Source organism: Calidris pugnax, unplaced genomic scaffold, assembly GCF_001431845.1.
Source record: "Calidris pugnax isolate Ruff unplaced genomic scaffold, ASM143184v1 scaffold79, whole genome shotgun sequence".
Classification (NCBI taxonomy): domain Eukaryota; kingdom Metazoa; phylum Chordata; class Aves; order Charadriiformes; family Scolopacidae; genus Calidris; species Calidris pugnax.
The window spans coordinates 285,679-295,879 of NW_015090817.1; positions in this window are offsets into that span (position 1 = coordinate 285,679).

The following is a 10,201-nucleotide window of genomic DNA, read 5'->3' on the forward strand; positions in this document are numbered from 1 at the left end:
ATGATACAAGAGGGGGGGGGAATACCTGGCTGGAAAACCTCGAGCAGGCTGTTAAAGCTGCAGTGTCCCCATGGCCCCGCGCGCGAGGATTCGGGAGGGTGGGGCAGGGGGATGGTGTCACCCCCCCCCTGTTGTCACCACGTGTCACCCCCCCGTGGTCACACACACCCCATCCGGGCTCCAGCCTGAAAATTCCACGTCCTGGCACCGGCGAACGCCGTTCAAAGGGCTTTTGCAAGGTTAATTCCAAAATTCTTAGCCTCCTAGTGATACGTTTATCTGATAGAAATGGGTTCTACTACAGCTTTAACTAGCCTTAGTTTAAAAAAAAAAAAAAGAAAAGAAGAAAAAAAAAAAAAGAACCTTGTTGTTACAAAAAGCCTAAAGGTGGCATTTTGAGCCTATAAACAGTTTCTTTAAATCGTCAGCCTCTAGCATTGTTAACCAAATTAGAATAGTGACTGCAATATTTAAGTGTAAATCTTGTTCTATGAGAAAGGGAAACTTGCTTACGGTTTAAAAAAAAAAAAAAAGAAGTGACTGTTTCTACACACAATCTTGTATACTACTACGTGAGGAAAAAGGGGGTTTTGTAATGCACTGTAGAACAGTCTCCTATTCATTTTTTTATAGAAATGTTATTCCAATGGTGCATTTTTTTGTTTAATAAATAAAGTTTTGATACAAATTACCTCTCTTGGTCTGGTGCGTTGTGGGTATCGGTCCCTGTGTCCCGGGACAACCCCGCGGCTCCTGTCCCACCACGCGATGGTTTGGTCAGTGTTGGGTTGATGGTTGGACTCCATGATCTGAAAGGTCCCTTTCAGCCTGGAAAGGGATTTATTCCAGCAGTTGCCAAGACTCGATGATGAGGAAAAAAATGGGAAAATACTGGGATCCAACCCATCGCCGTCACCGAAGTCACACCTGGACACGGGATGTTTCCTCTGCTTTTATTTCCAGCCAGTTCCCAACAGGCTGAAGCACCAGGATGGATGGATTTGAGGGATCTGCAGAGCCTCGTCCTGCAAAAGAAGAAAATAAATGAATTTTGGCTTTTTCTAGCACCAGGCACTGCCTTACCAACGTCCTCTTCAGGAGGAGGCAGGACTTCGACGCATAAAAACACCTCTCTGAGTAAGTAATTCTATTTTAAAAGCAGTTCCCCCAGCTGAGGAGGCAGAGCTTGACAGCCCCACCAAAGCTCCAGCTGCCTTTCTGCTGAAATCCCAACCCCCCATGCCCTTCACAAAGTGTATTATAAAAATAATCTTTTTTTTTTTTCCTTTTTTTTCCCTTTCAAACATCAGAAACTGTTGCTTCGAAGCCATCCAAGTATTCCCCTGAAACATATTGTATTTTAGGGGATACGCTCAGGAACTGATCACAATGTTTTGTTCCAGTCCTCTTTCAATATGGCAAAGTATTTGGCTCTGCTATAAATATTTTGACTTTTTTTTCATGTGGCGTGCTTTAAAGCTACATATGTTCCAACTGATATTATAATGCCAAAGTCCAGATGTAAAAGGCAGAAGAAAACGTTCTGGCTCTGCTGAAATTGAAAGGGAGCAACCCAAATACCTTCACAATATTTCCTTTTAAAGAAATGTATTAATTTTTCATTTTTTTTTTACTCCAGTTTGCGACAAAAACAGGTTTTGGCTCCGTTGAGGAATAACAATTCCGTTTGCCAACAGCCTTAAACCAATATGCTCTGCTGCATCTGCTGGTGCTGGTGTCCCGGGCAAGATGTCCATCTGTAGCAACCAAGTGAGAAGCAACCAACCTTCCTTCGTGTCACCCCTGGCTTGGTGGCATGATGACCAAACACCTGCAGACACCTGGGCTTCATCCTGAGACCCCAAACGTCCCTCAGACAGGAGATGTTGTGCCCTGGCTGGGGGTGAAGCTCCAAGCAGAGCAACGGGTTGAGGTTCCTTCCCCTTGGACAACTCCTGTGCTCTCCCATCCAGCTGACCTGGTCCCTCAGACCACAATGAGATACAGTGGAGCTTTTATCACATGAGCAACAAACCTACTTCAGGTCAGGTGGGAACAAGCTTTTTTGGTGTACTTGCAGAATTTATCCATTTCTTGAGGTCTGCACACCCATTCTTTCAGCAGGTAGGGATGTCAGCTTTGGAAGCCCACCAGCCATTGTTTGAAACCGGGGGATGGTGCAGCACTTAATGCCACATTCCTTGTCATGTGGGAATTAATGTGAGTGGTTTTCTTACCAAGGAACTGAGCAGAGAGCGTGGACAGAGCAGGTGGATCAAGCAGTGGCCCCAGGATGTGCCAGGAGGATGCTGGTGGGACCACGACACGTGGCCTTGGGTGATGGCCAAGGATTTGCTAACGAGGGCAGTGGGAACCACATGGCAGATGTCTTCTTTAAGGCCTGACGTGTGGTGGCATGGGATGTCGGAGAGCCTGAGCCCTCTTCTTGGTGGTGTGTTAAACCCTTGATTCCTTCGCTCTCCCTTGTTGACTTGGAGGAACTTCTCAACAACACTGGATCTTGCGGAGAAATGGGGATTCATGGAGATGGAGTTCCAGTCAAAACCAGTCTGAAAAATAAGAGCAAGACAACAGCCTGGTGCTGCTATTTCAGATGCTTAATTGTTGGCTGTTGGAGATGGATTCCATGCCTTGTTTCGCCCCCACAGCCCCCCTGGGCTTTGATCATCACCCCACAGCTACCCTCAGGAAGCTTTTTCTCCCTCTCATCACCTTCTTTTCCATGAAAAATTGCTAAGGCAAATGGGAATGACTATAAAACCCTGACAATGTAAGGAAAGGAAGGTCATTTCTCCAACATAATGACAGTGCAGGTTAATGTGTATGTTAATTTTAAGCGTCTGGGCACAAGCTGAAAGAAGGGATGGATTATCTAATTTAACAAATTACAGCCTTTCTCAACTCCGCAATAAAATGCTGGGTTGGTTGTTTTTTTTTTTTATTTGGACAATACCAAATTTAATTTATCACGTTTGGACCATAAAGAAAAATTAAAAAAAAAAAAAAAAAAGAAGTAGGCATGTAAAATTCAGTATCATTTCATTCTGACAATGTGCTACTCGGCCTCCCAGCACCCTGTGCCAGACATGAATATTTGAGTAGCCAAGGAGGAGCAGCGTGAGCTGGGAACATAATGATGGGTGTAGCTTGAGCAGATCTTGCAGTGCTGGCACAGGAGGAGGTCTCTGCTCACCAGGGCAGAGCCCAAAAGGGTGGTGTGATGGGGGATGCACCAGGAGCCTCTTCCCAGGGGATGGTATTGGAAAAGAGGGCTCTTCCAGTTCCTCAAGGGGCTCCAGGAAAGCTGGGGAGGGACTCTGGATCAAAGAGGGGAGCCATAGGAGGATGGGGAAGGGTTTGGCACTGGAAGAGGGGAGATTGAGATGAGATCTGGAGAAGAACTTTGCTGTGAGGGTGGTGAGAGCCTGGCCCAGGTTGGCCAGAGAAGCTGGGGATGCCCCATCCCTGGAGGAGTTCAAGGATGGGGCTTTGAGCAATCTGGTCTGATGGGACGTGTCCTTGCCCATGGCAGGGGGTGGGACTGGGAGGTCTTTAAGGTCCCTTCCAACCCTTCTATGGTGCCCCACCACTGCTCTGCTGAACACACATGGACCAGGGATGGGGAGATGATTGAAGAGCAATGTTGGTCTCCCCACAACTAACTGCTCTGGTCCAGCCCTCTCTCCAGCCCTTGCACTGAGCTGGAATTCCCCCAAATAAGCAAGAAGAGGTGTTTTACCTTCCCTAAGACATGTGGACATCGTGTGACAATGCTTTTCAATCAAAAAAATCAAACTGCTTTTCAATCAAAACAAATATTATTATAGTTTCAATGACATTCCCTTCACCCAATGAAAAACTTTGAGTTTACTAAAAAATAATTTAAAACTTTTAAAAGCTAAATTTAATTGATTACATCTGATTAGAAACTTTCTGACAGATGGGGGAAAAACTCAAACCAAGGTGTGCAACCAGGATATCCTAGGAGGGGGACAGAAGTACAGCTAGATGCCTCCTTGGAGGCCAGAGGAGTTGAAATGTTCATTTATGGAGCAAGGATTTTAACGGCCCCGATATGTCGATGTAAACAAGGGGTCAAGGGTGCAACCCCAGGAGAGAAGAGGTGGTGGTGGCCTGGTTTGTCCCCACAGGCAGCACCAAGAGCTCTGACACCAAACCTTCTTTACTGAAAGATGGAAGAGGAGATGAAAAGCTCCAGCACCACAATAATGACTGGAGGGCTGGAAACGGTACCTTTCTGGGCCTTAAAATGCTCTGGTTTGTTAATTTTTTGAAAAAGAGGATGACAAATCGATTTGATGACAGTGCTGCAACCTAATGGCTGTTAAATCTGAGCTGAGGGGTGGAAAGGACCTCAAGTTCCTCCAGGGGAGGTTTAGGATGGATATTAGGAAAAAATTTATTCCCAGAAAGGGTTGTCAAGCCTTGGAAGAGGCTGCCCAGGGCAGTGGTGGAGTGTCCATCCCTGGAGGGATTTAAAAGTTGGGTAGACTTTGTGCTGAGGGACATGTTTTTGGCATTTTGGTCTGATGGCTGGACTTGATGATCTTAAAGGCATTTCCAACCAAAAAGATTCTATGATTCTACAACTAGGGCTGAAAGCTGAAGTAAAGAAAACCCAAATTAGAGGCTGAGACACTCTGTCCACGGCAGGGAGAAGGGCTGTGCCTCTGAAACCACCTGAACTTCTTAGTATCAATAACTACAAGTGATTGTTTTAATTTTAAATTGGCTGTAGGAGCTGCAATACATTAATGTCCAGCTAAAGGAATGCCTGATGCAAGCATAAATCTTCTGAAATATTTATAGCACACGTGTCTCAACATGTCCTGTATTTATAGGCAAACCATTTAAATGAATATCTGATAAGGAAAAAGACTATTAAGTTGGGAAAAATCTTCCCTTCCCAGCAGGGCTACAAGGAGTATTTGAGCAACTAAATGAATAAATCTGCTTGGTACTAATATATCAACGCTGCCTGTTCTATAAACTTTCCATGCAGGAGAATATAAATATCTGACAAGGAAATAATCCTATTAAAGAAGAAAATTGACTGCAACTTGGAGCAGGATAACAGGTCTTTGCAGCATTATCTACTGTGTCTTTGATTCTCTGTTCTTTTGTTCTTTACTAACTTTTTTTTTTACTAACTACTAACTTTTTTCCCCACCCCACCCCCTTCAACCTTAGGGAAGCTCTTGTGAGGACACCTCCACTTCAAGCAAAGCAGCCAGAAAACCTTTTGCACTTCTAGAAAGGACTCTCTGGCCAAGGAGGGATCTCACACAGCTTTTGGGGGCTGAAGAGATTATTTTATACCTTTTATACCTTTCCATATTGGACTGATCCATGAACTTACGCAGGGGTTGACGCGCCGATGTTATTCCCTGGATGGGGATGCTGGTGGGTGTTGAAGCAGCAAGAATAACGACGAGTGAGGGGATGGAAGCTCCTTTTCTCCCTCTCTCCAGGAAGGTTTTGAAGTTGGGCACAAACCCCAGCCACCTGCAGCAGAAAACAAGAGCTGGTTTAGGTACGGCTCCAACCGCAGCGTCAACGCTTTGGTGGCCATCAAATGCCTTCGGTCGCACCACGGGAGGAGGCACCCAAACTGCAGCCAGCATTCCAGCTTCCCAGATTTCCAGAAATGTTCCTATAGGTGGGTAGGACCAGGCAGCCTCCTTGCCTCCTGGGACACGGGTGAGGGGCTTGGTGACTGTTTCCCAGCCAAAACTTTCATGTTCAGGCCCAACTGGAATAATTATTGAAGTGCAGAACGAGCCATCATGACACATCCGAATAAAATTCAATACCTTGCCCCAGGACGTACCCTTCCAGCTATTGCTCTTTCAAAACATGCTCAGGAATCAACTCTTTGGAGCCAATTTTGTTTGCAGACATCTTTTTCAAAGGCAAGTTAATTGACAGGGAAGAGCAGAAGCTGCAGCCCGGCAGGGAAATCATCCCAAGGTGTTTGGCAAGCCCCCAGAAATCATAAATCTGGGTGGTGTCCTCTCCTACAGCTTGAGTCCCTCCGTAGACCCCAAAGCTCTGCTCAGCCTCTCCTAGAAGAGCAAATATGGAGGAAGCAGCAGGAGTTTAAGGCAGAAAGAATGATTTTGGCAATAAAATAGGTTACCAACAGAACCTTCTATCCAGTTACTCCTTTGAGGTCTTCTAAGTAGGACTGGTAAGGCACCCAAAACCAGTGAGCCCAAACCAGTGTGTCAGAAAGGGTCAACAGGAGAGAGGAAGTGCTCCATGGCTTGGAGACCATGGATTGTGGTGTGATGAAGAGGCAGGAGGTCAGGGCAAGGCAACTTTTGGAGTCATCATCACCTTAAAATGAAAGCCAAACCACAGCCTGAGACAACCTCAATGGACCTTTGTCATCTGGATTTTACTTCTTTTTAATGGCACCAAACCAGAGACCGGGGACAAAGTGACCTTTCTCTGTCTAAATCCCAGATCCCTGTAATGCAAAACATACCATTGTTGCTGTGAGCTTTTTTAGGTTAATTTTTTGGGGGGACGAGAGGAAAGATGGGCAGAAATAACCCTTTAGGTCAGGGGTATGAGAAGCTCCACGCTTCTTGCTTTTGTTCCTTGTCTGATACCACAGAAGTTGTTTGTCTAAGATGTTTTTTCACCTGCAAACTTCAAGATTTGAGGCTGTGTTCCTTGTCTGTGTTCCAGGGTCAAGATACAGCCTGTAGCTTTTCCCTATGGGCAGTGTAAAATCAGGTTTTCATGCCCTTGTATCTGTCTGACAGGTGGCCCCTCTGTTTGGAAGACACCCATCTCCCCACCACATGTCCCACCACAGAGGTCTCCACTCAGAACATCCCACATGTCACCCATGTGGAGATTTGACTGCAGCCTTTGAGTGCCTTTCAACAGAGAGAAATAAAAAAAGCAAAATGTGGGTTTTTTTTTTTGCAATGAGAAGCTTTGGAACTGCCTGTAGCCGGGGGTACCCCAGAGGCTGGTTTTAGGAAGTGAGAGGGATGAAGCTCGTTGCCGAGGTCCTCCATGAGGTCCACAGCTGAAATAATACCCTCCCTTTAAATTTTTAACAAGCAGCTCCGTGCTCCTAAAAACAACTCATCATTTTGCAGTGTTCCCTAAGATGAAGAACCACGTGCCTGATTGCGCTGTGGATGGGAAGTGCATGATGAAAAAGGGAAAAAAAGCACTCGTAGCTCCAGAAAGCCCAAATAATGATCTGGGTGCAGGTGTTTTGTAGGAGAAACTTCAGAAAGGATGGTGTGATAACTCAACTGTGAGATGGCAATTTAAAAGTGAGCTAAGAGAGGGAAACCTCCTGATGGATTCCCACTCTAGCTGGCCCACAGTTCTACGAGGAGATAACACTGATCCAAACCAGACGTTCCTGTGTCAGATCTTGGATGAAAAGTCTTGATCCTGCTTCTACAGCTTTCCCATCAACTTTGGTTAGGAGAGAAAGTAGTTCAAAAAACTTTATTTGAATGCTTTCCAAATATATGTGATGAACAGCAGTTGTGGAAATGACTGGACAAGGTAAATGCAGACCCTGATCCAACCAGCAGCCTGTTGATGCGTTTCACTTTGAAGCACACAGGCTTCTAAAGCATGCAAAATTAAATATATGCATAAGTCGCCTCCTGGGATCAAAGCTGAGGTGAGTCACGACCTGGCCCTCAAGCACCAGAAAAAAGGAATTGTTTTTAATTAGCCAAGAAAAAAGAGGCTGAGACAGCAAAGGGAGGAGAGCAACCGACATTGTCTACCTTTCTTTGGCTCTGCTGCAGCTCAAAGACACACCGTGTCCAAAAAAAAAAAAAAAAAAGTTGTTTTTTTAAAAAACAACCAAACCAAGCGATGCCAAGACTCTTTGAACGAACTCGTTTGGTAACAACCCAAAAGGACTGAGTGAAGGAAGGAGACCTGATGCTGGAGGAGATTTTTGAAGCTTGAGTGGAAGAGGGGAAGAGCTGGAACTTAAGCCTTGTTTATAGTAAATGCCTCGGACACCAAACCATCCTGATTCACTGCTCCAGAGCTCCGGCTCGATCTAAAAAAAAAAAAAGTTGTTTAGCTTTTGTGAAGGTCAAGTAAAAGGTGCTGAAGTTCTAATTTGGCAAGAAAGAAAGCCTGGAAGTATCCCAAGGGTGAAAGATGGAATCAAAATGAAGGGGAATGAAGACACAGCTACACTAAGACCTCTCAGAAGGGGAGGGCTTATTGCAAAGGGGAGACAACTCCAACCTTCCTTCTCTAAGTTAATGCTTAATTGGCCCCTAAATTTAACGTACAAGGGAATTGTTTGGGTGGAAAATGTGAGACAATGCTTGTGTAGAAATTTTTGTATATTTACTGGATAGAAATAAATATTTATTTGTATATTTTTTGTATGTCTTTATGGTTGGAAAACAGTCATCACTGTATTCCTGGCACATACAGACAACCTGAATTCAGCAAGATTATTTTGACAACTATAAACTTCAAGTGAATTAAACTCAAGTGGATTTCAGAACTGATTAGGAGGATTGTTTAAGGACAAGGAACTGCTGGAGAGGGGACAGCAGAGGGCTACAAAGATGAGGAGGGGCCTGGAGCATCTCTCTGCTGAGGAAAGGCTGAGGGACTTCTTGGGGCTTTTGAGTCTGGAGAAGAGAAGGCTGAGGGGGGATCTGATCAAGGCCTAGAAATACTTCAAGGGTGGGTGTCAGGAGGATGGGGCTGGTCTTTTTTCAGTGATACCCAGGGACAGGACAAGAGGGAACGGGCACAAACTTGACCATAAGAAGTTCCATCTCAACATGAGGAGGAACTTCTTTGCTGTGAGGGTGGCAGAGCCCTGGAAGAGGCTGCCCCGAGAGGTGGTGGAGTCTCCTTCTCTGGAGACATTCCAACCCCATCCGGACACGTTCCTGTCTCCAGAGGTCCCTTCCAACCCCATATCATTCTGTAATTCCATGATTGAAACCTGCAGCCAGATACGTAGATGCCTAATGGCCATTAAAACTGGTTACTCACCCCACACGGAAGGAACTCACCCCAACCAGAAGGACCTACACCGGTAAGGAATCAAAACCATTCCTTCCTAATGGATTTTCAGTAATGGGGATAAAATGTACAGCTCCCAAGGGATTAGAGTCAGTATTTGGCACCTTTGCTGGCAACTCTGGCCAGAAAAGACACCCTGGTGAGAAGGAGGTGCTGCTTCAGCTGCTTTTCCTGGGGGTCTCACTCATGCCTGGTTCTGGATGCATGGCCATGCTGCAAGGCCAAAGCTTGACACCCACTCATGTCCTTCAAGGGTGCAAAAACACTGGTTTTCCACCCGTAATTAAATATTTTTTAGAATTATATAAATATATACAGAATCACAGAATCTTCTAGGTTGGAAGGGACCTTAAAGATCATCTTGTCCAACCGGCAACCTAACTGACAAAAATAGACACCCACACAACAAACAAGGAGCATCATCACTAAACCAGACCTCCCAGCACTACATCAACCCGTCTTTTGAACACCTCCAGGGATGGGGCCTCAACCCCCTCCCTGGGCAGCCCATTCCAATGGCTGAGAACCCTTTCAGTAAAAAAATTTTTCCTAATATCCAGCCTGAATATAAGTATTTTTCATAATTAAATAAGCATGAAAACCCACAACATCTCTCTATGGGGATGGAACAAGGGGCTGAGGATGAGAAAGAATTAAGTGAAAGACTTCATATGTTTGTCTGAAATCCTATTTTACATAAAATGTGTATTTTAAAACCTGCCTAAAAACGAAGGACTGGGCTAGAATAACCTTTAGTTTAATTCTTCTTAGATTCATGCCGGATTATTTGGTCTGCCCTTCAGAGCAGAAGCCATGTCATTTCATCTCATCACCTTCTGAGATGCGTTTGACTGAATTTTACCTACAATCTTGGTGCAAATCTGTGACCATCAGAACTGGAGCAACCTGATGGGTCATCAGTGGGGTCCTGTCTTGGGAGCAGAGCATTTTTAGGTGGGGGTGAGCAGGGGTGTGCTGGCACCTTCCTGCAACAAACAGACCTGCTTTGAGGCTCATGGGCTTCCAGAGATGCAGGACCCACTTCTTCCATCAGGAATCCCTTCCACCAGGTGGTACCTTCAGTGAAGGAAGCATGAAAATCAGTGGA